Source organism: Natrix helvetica (assembly GCF_964273705.1).
Source record: "Natrix helvetica genome assembly, chromosome: 7".
Taxonomy (NCBI): domain Eukaryota; kingdom Metazoa; phylum Chordata; class Lepidosauria; order Squamata; family Natricidae; genus Natrix; species Natrix helvetica.
Window position 1 is genome coordinate 74025774 of NC_138558.1, and position 10113 is coordinate 74035886.

Genomic DNA, 10113 nt, shown 5'->3' on the forward strand with positions numbered 1-10113 from the left:
GAAAACATAAACTACAGGGAATAGGTTAACATCTGCAATTCAAGTTTGGGACCTGGTCTCCATAGCAACCACGCAACAGCCAGCAAACTCATCATGTTCTAGGAATGAGGAACATACAAGGAATGAAACCAGCCCTGGACGCCTGATCTAACCAAGCATGGTAAAACTATGGCTTAATACCCTGTGTCAGCAATGAGAACAAGGTTATGTTGGGCAAATCTTCACCGATTCATCTCATTCCCTACGTTTTTCAGCAGTTATGTACACTGCCTACTCCTACTAGGACGCGGTGGCTCAGAGGCTCAGACACTGAGCTTGTCGATCAGAAAGGTCAGCCGTTCGGCAGTTCGAATCCCTTGCACCGCGTAACGGAGTGAGCTCCCGTGACTTGTCCCAGCTTCTGCCAACCTAGCAGTTCGGAAGCACGTAATAAATGCAAGTAGAAAAATAGGAACCACCTTTGGTGGGAAGGGAACAGCGTTCCGTGCACCTTCAATGTTTAGACATGACGGCCACATGACCACAGAGACATCCTTTGACAGCGCTGGCTCTTCGGCTTTGAAATGGAGATGAGCACCGCCCCCTAGAGTCAGGAACGATTAGCACATATGTGCGAGGGAACCTTTACCTTATTCCAGCATCAATGAAAGGAGGTTAAAAAAAATGTAAATAAATTGTGTATACTGGATATAGTGGGGGGAGGGGGGCGGTTGTTCTTTTATTCTTTTTATTGCTTTTATTTCTTTTATATGGTGTTTTTCCATCATAAGCCACCGCATGAAAGTCAGGCAGCCAGCAGTACAAATTTTCTAAATAAATAAAATTGTGAATGCGAATATATACCACTGAATTCTCCATCAATACAACTTACTTAATTAAATGCTATCAACATCCTGGCCCAGTTTTAAACAATTCTGGGTAATTCACAATAGTATATCGTAATAGGCAAAAAAAAGTATTCATAAAGATAAGATTTCCAAGATTCATTCATTCATTCATTCTATCTGTTTGTCTGTCTGTCTATCTATCTATCTATCTATCATCTATCTATCTATCTATCTATCTATCTATCTATCTATCTATCTATCTATCTATCATCATCTATCTATCTATCTATCTATCTATCATCTATCTATCTATCATCTATCTATCTATCATCTATCTATCTATCTATCTATCTATCTATCTATCATCTATCATCCATCTATCATCTATCTATCATCTATCTATCTATCTATTATCTCTCGCTATCTATATCTATCATCTATCTATCTCATCTATCTATTTATCATCTATCATCTATCTATCATCTATCTATTTATCTATTATCTCTCGCTATCTATATCTATCATCTATCTATCTCATCTATCTATTTATCATCTATCTATCTCATCTATCTATCATCTATCTATCTATCTCATCTATCTATCTATTTATATTTATTTATTTATTACTTGAACTTATTAGTCGCCCCCTCTCCCCACAGGGACTCGGGGCGACGTACAAAGGTATTATATAGCGTATAGAGGAGGTAAGAATAAATAAATAAGTTACAATACTTAAAAAGTTAAAACCCCAGTGAAATTAACCCTTAAAAACTAAAATTACAATTATCTATCTATCTATCTATCTATCTATCTATCTATCTATCTATCTATCTATCTATCTATCTATCTATCTATCTATCTATCTATCATCTATATCATCTATCTATCTATCTGGCTTTCTATATTTATCTATCATCTATCTATCTATCAATCAGGGTATTTGACTTTGACCACTTTAAGACTTTTGGGATTCGACTTCCAGCTGGCTGGGGAATTCTGGGAGTTGAAGTCCACATGTCTTAAAACCACCAAGGTTGCACACCTCTGTTATATGGGCATGCAGCTTGGCTTTAAGGCCTTCCAGTGAAGTCTTGACCCACCCTGTTCATTTCCTTAAGAATGGAAACTATGAGATTACTCATTCCTTCAGCTTTCTGCTTTCCTGTTTTTTCATGCAGGAAGCAAAAGGGTTTGAGCTGCAGTCTATCCAAATCACCCTTTCCTTGCAAGACTCAAGAATTCTGGAAATTGTGAATTTCCAGCATTCCCAACCCTTGAAATTGTTTTGCTACTTTTGGTCTATTCCTTTTATTTAACTTATTAAATTTATTAACCATGCCTATCAGCTTGTTCCAAAACTTTTAACAAACGGTAACAAAAATTCTCGACTTACAACAGTGACCGTTCAAAGTGGAAAAAAAGTGACTTATGGCCGTTTTTCACACTTAACAACCCTTGTGGCAACCCTATGTCACGCGATCCCCAGTCAGATGCTTGGCTACTGGTTCATATTTACGACGGTTTTCCCAGGATCGCGTTATCCCCTTTTGTGACGTTCTGACAAGCACAGTCAATTCAACCAGGCAGATTCACTCAACGACCGTATGTAGTAATTTCACAACTGTGGCAAGAAAAGTCGTAAAACGGGGCAAGACTCACTTAACAAAGTCAACAGAAATTTTGGGTTCAAATTGTAGTCATAAGTCAAGGACCAGCTGCATAATAAAATCAAGGCAATTAGAATAAAAATAAATAAAAGTTAAAGGTTCCCCTCGTACGTATGTGCTAGTCGTTCCCGACTCTAGGGGGCGGTGCTCATCTGTGTTTCAAAGCCGAAGAGCCAGCGCTGTCCGAAGACGTCTCCGTGGTCATGTGGCTGGCATGACTCAATGCTGAAAGCGCATGGAACGCTGTTCCCTTCCCACCAAAGCTGATTCCTATTTTTCTACTTGCATTTTTTACGTGCTTTCAAACTGCTAGGTGGGCAGAAGCTGGGGCAAGGAACGGGAGCTCACTCTGCTATGCTGCGCTAGGGATTCGAACCGCTGACCTCTCTGATCGACAAGCTCAGCGTCTTAGCCCCTGAGCCATTGCGTCCCTTAAACGTAAATCAGGATACAAGGTTGAGTGTCACCCCTCCACCTTAACGTGGTTATTTTCCACAAACTCTCAACCTCAAGAAACGTGGCTGGTAAAAAGGCAGCCTTCAGACATCTCCAAGGCCTGCAGTAACCAAGATGATTAGGGGACTGGAGGCCAAAACATATGAAGAACGGTTCCAGGAACTAGGTATGTCTAGTTCAGGGGTGTCCAAACTTGGGAACTTTAAGACTTGTGGACTTCAACTCCCAAAATTCCCCAGCCAGCATGGCTGGCTGGGGAATTCTGGGAGTTGAAGTCCACAAGTCTTAAAGTTCCCAAGTTTGGACACCACTGGTCTAGTTGAATGAAAAGAAGGACTAGGGGAGAGATGATAGCAGAGTTCCAATATCTCAAGGGCTGCCCCAAAGAAGAGGGAGTCAAACTATTCTCCAAGGCATTGGGAGTGTAGAACAAGAAGCAATGGGTAGAAACTAATGAAGGAGAGAAGCAACTTAGAACTAAGGAGAAATTTCCTGACAGTGAGAACAATTAACCAGTGGAACAGAAGTTGCCTCCAGAACTTGTGAATGCTCCAACACTGGAAGTTTGTAGAAGATGTTGGATAGCCCTTTGTCTGAAGTGGTGTAGGGTTTCCTGCCTAGGCAGGGGTTTGGACTAGAAGACCTCCAAGGTCCCTTCCAACTCTGTTATTTTAAATATACTGTCTGACTAGCCTACATCACATGAGTTTTTAGCCTAGAGCGCCGTGTGAACTCAGCCACTGCATCTGATTCACCAAGAGTCAATTAACGGCGCTGAATTAGTCATGTATGTATAAACCCAGCCACACATTCCAGGCAGAATTCAGTGGCTGGAGGGGACCATTTTCTCAAGGAATTCCTTGAGGTGTCAGGTTGGTGTCCACATGAACTCATGGGGACCATCTTAATTTTTGTCTCTAACAGCAGCAGATATTAGACTGGCTGTCTGCTAAGCATTTGGGAGGAATTTAACCAGGCTGTTTTGCAAACCTTGGTTTTTATTATGGCTTGGCCCGCTATGTGAGCCTCTCCCATTGTGGGTTTTCCAGCACCCCATGCCTTACTGTGAGCTCAGCCTTATTCAGACGAGTGAATCACTTTCCTGTTGATGCAACTGAAATCTTAGGATCTACCTTAGTAACACTTTATAATGCTTTGGTAAGGCCACACTGGGAATCCTGCATCCAGTTTTGGTCGCCACGATGTAGAAAAGATGTGGAGACTCTGGAAAGAGTGCAGAGAAGAGCAACAAAGAGGATTAGGGGACTGGAGGCTAAAACATAGAAAGAACGGTTGCAGGAACTGGGTACGTCTAGTTTAATGAAAAGAAGGACTAGGGGAGACATGATAGCAGTCTTCCAATATCTCAGGGGCTGCCACAAAGAAGATTTGGGGGTCAAGCTATTCTGCAAAGACAAGAAGCAATGGGTGGAAACTTATCAAGGAGAGAAGCAACCTGGAACTGAGGAGAAATTTCCTGACAGTTAGAACAATTAATCAGTGGAACAGAAGTTGCCTCCAGAAGTTGTGAATGCTCCAACACTGGAAGTCTTTAAGAAGATGTTGGATAGCCATCTGTCTGAAGTAGTGTTGGGTTTCCTGCCTAGGCAGAGGGTTGGACTAGAAGACCTCCAAGGTCCCTTCCAACCCTGTTATTCTATTCTATTCTATTCTATTCCATTCCATACTTCCATTCCATTCCATTCTCTATTCTATTCTATTTCATTCTCTATTCTATTCCATTCTCTATTCTATTACATTCCATTCCATTCTCTATTCTATTCCATTCCATTCTCTATTCTATTCTATTCTATTCCATTCTTCCATTCCATTCCCTATTCTATTCCATTCTCTATTCTGTTCCATTCCATTCTATTCCATTCTCTATTCTATTCCATTCCATTCTCTATTCTATTCTATTCTATTCTATTCCATTCTTCCATTCCATTCCCTATTCTATTCCATTCTCTATTCTGTTCCATTCCATTCTATTCCATTCTCTATTCTATTCCATTCCATTCCGTTCTCTATTCTATTCCATTCCATTCCATTCTCTATTCTATTCTATTCCATTCTCTATTCTATTCCATTCCATTCTCTATTCTATTCTATTCTATTCTATTCTATTCTATCCTATTCCATTCCATTCCATTCTCTATTCCATTCCATTCTCTATTCTATTCCATTCCATTCCATTCCATTCTTCCATTCCATTCCATTCTCTATTCTATTCTAATCTTATTCCATTCCATTCCATTCTCTATTCCATTCCATTCCATTCTTCCATTCCATTCCGTTCCATTCTCTATTCTATTCCATTCCATTCTCTATTCTTTCCGTTCCGTTCCGTTCCACTCCACTCTATTCTCTTCTCTTCTATTCCGGTTCATCATTCTGTACAGGTGCCACTGCTGAGGCACATACAGGCAGTCCATGCAGCGTAATGCTTCAAATGCAGCGCATTCAGAGAGTCTTCAAACCCCTTTCACTTTTGCCAACATTGTTATGCTGCAGCCCGATTCTACACTGGTTGGAATTCATTTCCCCTCGCCCTCATTAATCTCCATTCAACACCCCAGGACGACAAAGAATTTTAGAAATGCCTGTAAATTTATTAAAAAGAAGGGAGGGGAAACTCCTGAAATATTCCAATAGTATTCAGACCCTTTGCAACACATATGTGAAATTGAGCCTCCGGTGCCTCCCATTTCTCTTGATCGTTGCTCATGTGTTTCTCCTAATTTATCACAGGTCAGCTCCCGAATTAAATTAAATTGGTAAATTAAATTGACTGGACACAATTTGGAAAGGCGCACACCTCTCTATAGAAGGCCTCACAGCTGACAATGCATACTATCGAAGAGGAAAAACCAGGAGGTCAAAAGAAACTGCCTGCAGAGCTCAGAGACAGGATTATTGCAAGGCACAGATCTGGGGAAGGCAACACTAAAATTTCTGCTGCACTAAGAGCACGGTGGCCTCTATAATTCTATAATGGGATAAATTTGACACAACCAGGATTCTTCCAAGAGCTGGTCACCCGGTCAAACTGAGCAATCGTGGGAGAAGGGCCTTAGTAAGAGCAGTGACCAAGAACCCGATGGTCACTCTAACTGAGCTCCAGAGATCCTATGTGGAGATGGGACAGAGTTCCAGGAGGATAACCTGTTCTGACCGAGGCTTCCCAAGAGCATGAAGTAAACTCCTTGTCCCGACAAAAACCCCTCTGATTAATTGACTGTGAATTCTGCTCATTCATATCCAGCAAAGTCTTTCGAGGGAGGATTTATGGTCACAGACCTTCTCTGGCTTGGAGAGCTGCCAGGCTGATATCTGCAAAACTTGGCAAGGAGCCTTGGATTGTCACGAACCATTTAAGCGAACTAATTGTCTCCTGCAAATTCCACTCCCCATTCGCTCTTCTTTTATTTCCTTTGGGAGGGGCCATTCATCCTCCACCTGTGGCCTTACTCCCAAATCAACCCCTGTTCTTTAGCTATATTCCCTTCATCTGGCAACTCTGCGCATGCGCACAAATAAATCTCCTATTTCAAAGTGGCAAAGGATAATGCAAACAACCGTCGCTGACCTTAAGGAGAGCGAGCTGCGAAAGGCTTATGGAGATTCTCCATCATCCAGGTCATGGTTGTCCCAAGAGTGCTTTTTCCCCCAAAAAACTGTGGGGTTTTTTTCCCTTTGGAAATGTTTCACTTCTCATCCAATAAGCCCCCTCCCTTCCCTTTCTCCTTCTTTTATCTTCCTTTCCTTCCCTTTATCCTTTTATCTTCCTTTCCTTTCCTTCCCTTTCTCCTTCTTTTATCTTCCTTTCCTTCCCTTTATCCTTTTATCTTCCTTTCCTTTCCTTCCCTTTCTCCTTCTTTTATCTTCCTTTCCTTTCCTTCCCTTTCTCCTTTTATCCTTCCCTTCCCTTTATCCTTTTATCTTCCTTTCCTTTCTCCTTTTTAAATCTTCCTTTCCTTTCCTTCCCTTTCTCCTTCTTTTATCTTGCTTCCTTTCCTTTCTTTTCCTTTCTCCTTCTTTTATCTTCCTTTCCTTCCCTTTCTCCTTTTATCCTTCCCTTCCCTTTATCCTTTTATCTTCCTTTCCTTTCCCCTTCCTTTCCTTTCCTTTCCTTTCTCCTTTTTAAATCTTCCTTTCCTTTCCTTCCCTTTCTCCTTCTTTTATCTACCTTTCCTTTCTTTCCTTTCCTTCCTCTTTTCTTCTTTTCCTTTCCTTCCTCTTTTCTTTCTTTCCTTTCCTTCCCTTCCCTTTCTCCTTCTTTAATTTTCCTCTCCTTTCTTCTTCTTTTATCTTCATTTCCTTCCCTTTCGCCTTCTTTTATCTTTCTTTCTCTTCCTTTCCTTTCCTTCCTCTTTTCTTTCTTTCCTGCCCTTCCCTGGGAAGAAGCTTTTTGGATGAAAAGTGAAATGTTAACCAAGGGGAAAAAGAACCACTAAGAAAGTCCAGCTGAATATTTTTTGGGGGAAACAAGTTTCTGAAGCCACCAAATTGGATTTGGGGCCATGAATTGCTCACACTTGTTCTAAAATGGGAGGTAACTCACACCATCTTAAAACAGTTCTTCAAATTCTTCTTTTCATCTGATTTGAAAAGTGGGGCTGCTGGGCCAGTGAATCTCTTAATTAAATCACTAGATACCCCAAACAGATTTCCTCTTGGAGGAGATTATCAAATAGTCGATAGAGAGCTTGCTTCTCAGGAAAACATGCCTGCAAAGTCATTGTATGTTTTTTTCCTGCCTAAGAAGAAATCCTATGATTAACAGCCTTGCCATAAAACCACTAACCAGGATTAGATGACCTTGCTAAGCCAAAGCACTATATGTTTCACATACCATGCCAATGCAGCCATTGTGGTTTGCGAGTTTGTGGTTTAGCTGCTGCCCGGAGAATCTTGGGCTAGTTACAGTCTGCAGATATTCCTAACTCTCAGGCTATGAGGAATTACACAGACCTATCTTAAGCCTACTTATTTCATATTTGTGCAAAGTCTTGCATAATACCTTTTACACAGGCACCAAATACCAATAAAATCACCCCCATCCCAAAAAATAAAAAAATAAAAAACCAGCAGCAATTTTAAAAAAAAATCCGATGACAAGGACTTCGCTCACAAATGCTGCATCCTGGCTAGACTTTTGGGAAGGAATGGGTAGAATTAGACACTATGAATCAATGAAGTACAGGAAACATCAGAACATAAGTACCATCTCAACGTTACTTAACATACTTTTTTTAAAAAAATAAACATCGACTACGGCCAAGCTATTCATATCCTTCTACGTTACTTTATTATTTGTCCTTACTATTTTTGTACTGGAATTTCTGACCGAAAGTTGCACAAAATTACATCCAGAGGAAAAACACACAAACATGCACATTTAAAAAAAAACACAGGATAACATTTAAGCAACCAAAATGTTGAAAAACAATCCGTTGCATAAAAATATTTCTGCAGCTAGCTCTCTGTACGGATATTGGGCAGGTTTTAATTTTGTTTATTTTGGTTGGCTTTCTGATCCCAGATGCCCCATGGTTCACTTGTTCAGAAAACATCAGATGCAATCATATAAGTTGGGTACAAGTGTTAAAACCAGAGGGGTGTCCAACTGTGGCCATTTTTAAGACCTGTGGACTTCAACTCCCAGAATTCCCGTCACAGCATGGCTGGCTGGAGAATTCTGGGAACTGAAGTCTATAAGTCTTAAAACACTCAAGGTTGGAGACCTTGCTTTCCCCCCCCCCTCCCCTTTTCCTTTTAATTCTGAACTCGGTTCTCTATAATTCTTAGATTGGCAGGTGTGGCCGGTTCTCTCTCTTTTTTTTCCCCCTTTCTTCCAGACGGGTGAAATAATTTTGGGGGAGGTAAAGAGGGGGTCGGAGGAAGGAGCCCTTCTGTACGGAGCCAAAAGCATCTTTCCTTTGATTTATTAAATTTATATGCTGCCCATCTCATTACTAAGGTAACTCTGGGCGGCTTGCAATGCAATACAATAAGAACATATAGATGATAGATAGATAGATAGATAGATAGATAGATAGATAGATAGATAGATAGATAGATAGATAGATAGATTAGATAGAGATAGATAGATAGATAAAGATTAGATGATAGAGAGAGAGAGAGACAGACAGACAGACAGACAGACAGACAGACAGACAGACAGATGATCGACACAATAAAGAGATAGATAGATGAGAGAGAGAGAGATGATAGATTACATGATAGATGATAGATAGATAGACAGACACTATAAAGATAGATAGATAATAGATAGATTAGATGATAGACACAATAGATAGATAGATAAGATTAGATGATAGACAGACAGACAGACAGACAGACAGATGATCGACACAATAGATAGATAGATGAGAGAGAGAGAGAGAGAGAGAGAGAGATGATAGCTGATAGATAGATAGATAGATAGATAGATAGATAGATAGATAGACAGACAGACAGACAGACAGACAGACACAGACACAGACACCATAAAGATAGATAGATTAGATGACACGATAGATATATAGATGATAGATAGATGGATGGATGGATGATAGATGAGAGAAAGAGAGAGAGAGAGAGAGAGATGGGAGGGTTAATGGAAAGAAAGGGGAAAGGAAGGAAGGAGAAAGAAGGAAGGAAAGAGAGATGGGAGGGTTAATGGAAGGATAGGGAGGAAAAGCGAGGAGAAGGAAGGAACGAAGGAAAGAAAGATGGGTGAAGGGAAGGGAAAAGGAAGGAAGGAAGGAAGGAAGGAAGGAAGGAAGGAAGGAAGGAAGGAAGGAAGGAAAGAAGGAAGGAAGGAAGGAAGGAAAGAGGCGCCGCAGCTTCTTCCCCAGCAGGCCCTTCCGTCCCCCCTTCAGGGCTCCCCCGCTGCAGAAGCCCCGCTTTCCTCCGCGGCCGCCTGGCCTGGCCTGGTGGCGGGGCTGCTGCGGGGCTTCGGGGCCTTACCTGCCGGTGCTTCCCCCGACGGATCGCGGCTCCAGCCCCCCGCAGCAGCAGGAGCAGCCCCAGCGGCGCCTCCGGAAACGCTGCGCCGCCTCTACGCTTCCCCGGCCAGCAATTCCGGCCTCCGGCCGCGGCCTCGCCTCGCCTCCTGCGCCGCCTCCCGGGAAGGGAAGGGAAGGGAAGGCAGGGCC

At 41.8% G+C, this 10113-nt stretch overlaps 1 protein-coding gene across 7 annotated transcripts in view; it reads right to left on the minus strand.

Annotated features, from left to right (window-relative positions):
- Positions 1 to 10113, minus strand: part of APBB2 (amyloid beta precursor protein binding family B member 2) — a 157362-nt gene extending 147249 nt beyond the window's left edge. For 3 of the 7 annotated variants that reach the window (XM_081958962.1, XM_081958958.1, XM_081958959.1), the window contains exon 1: positions 9926 to 10113. The gene's annotated coding sequence lies outside the window, so the exon portion shown is untranslated. The remainder of the gene's footprint in view (positions 1 to 9925) is intronic. The other 4 variants (XM_081958957.1, XM_081958961.1, XM_081958956.1 and 1 more) reach the window with 2 other exon arrangements.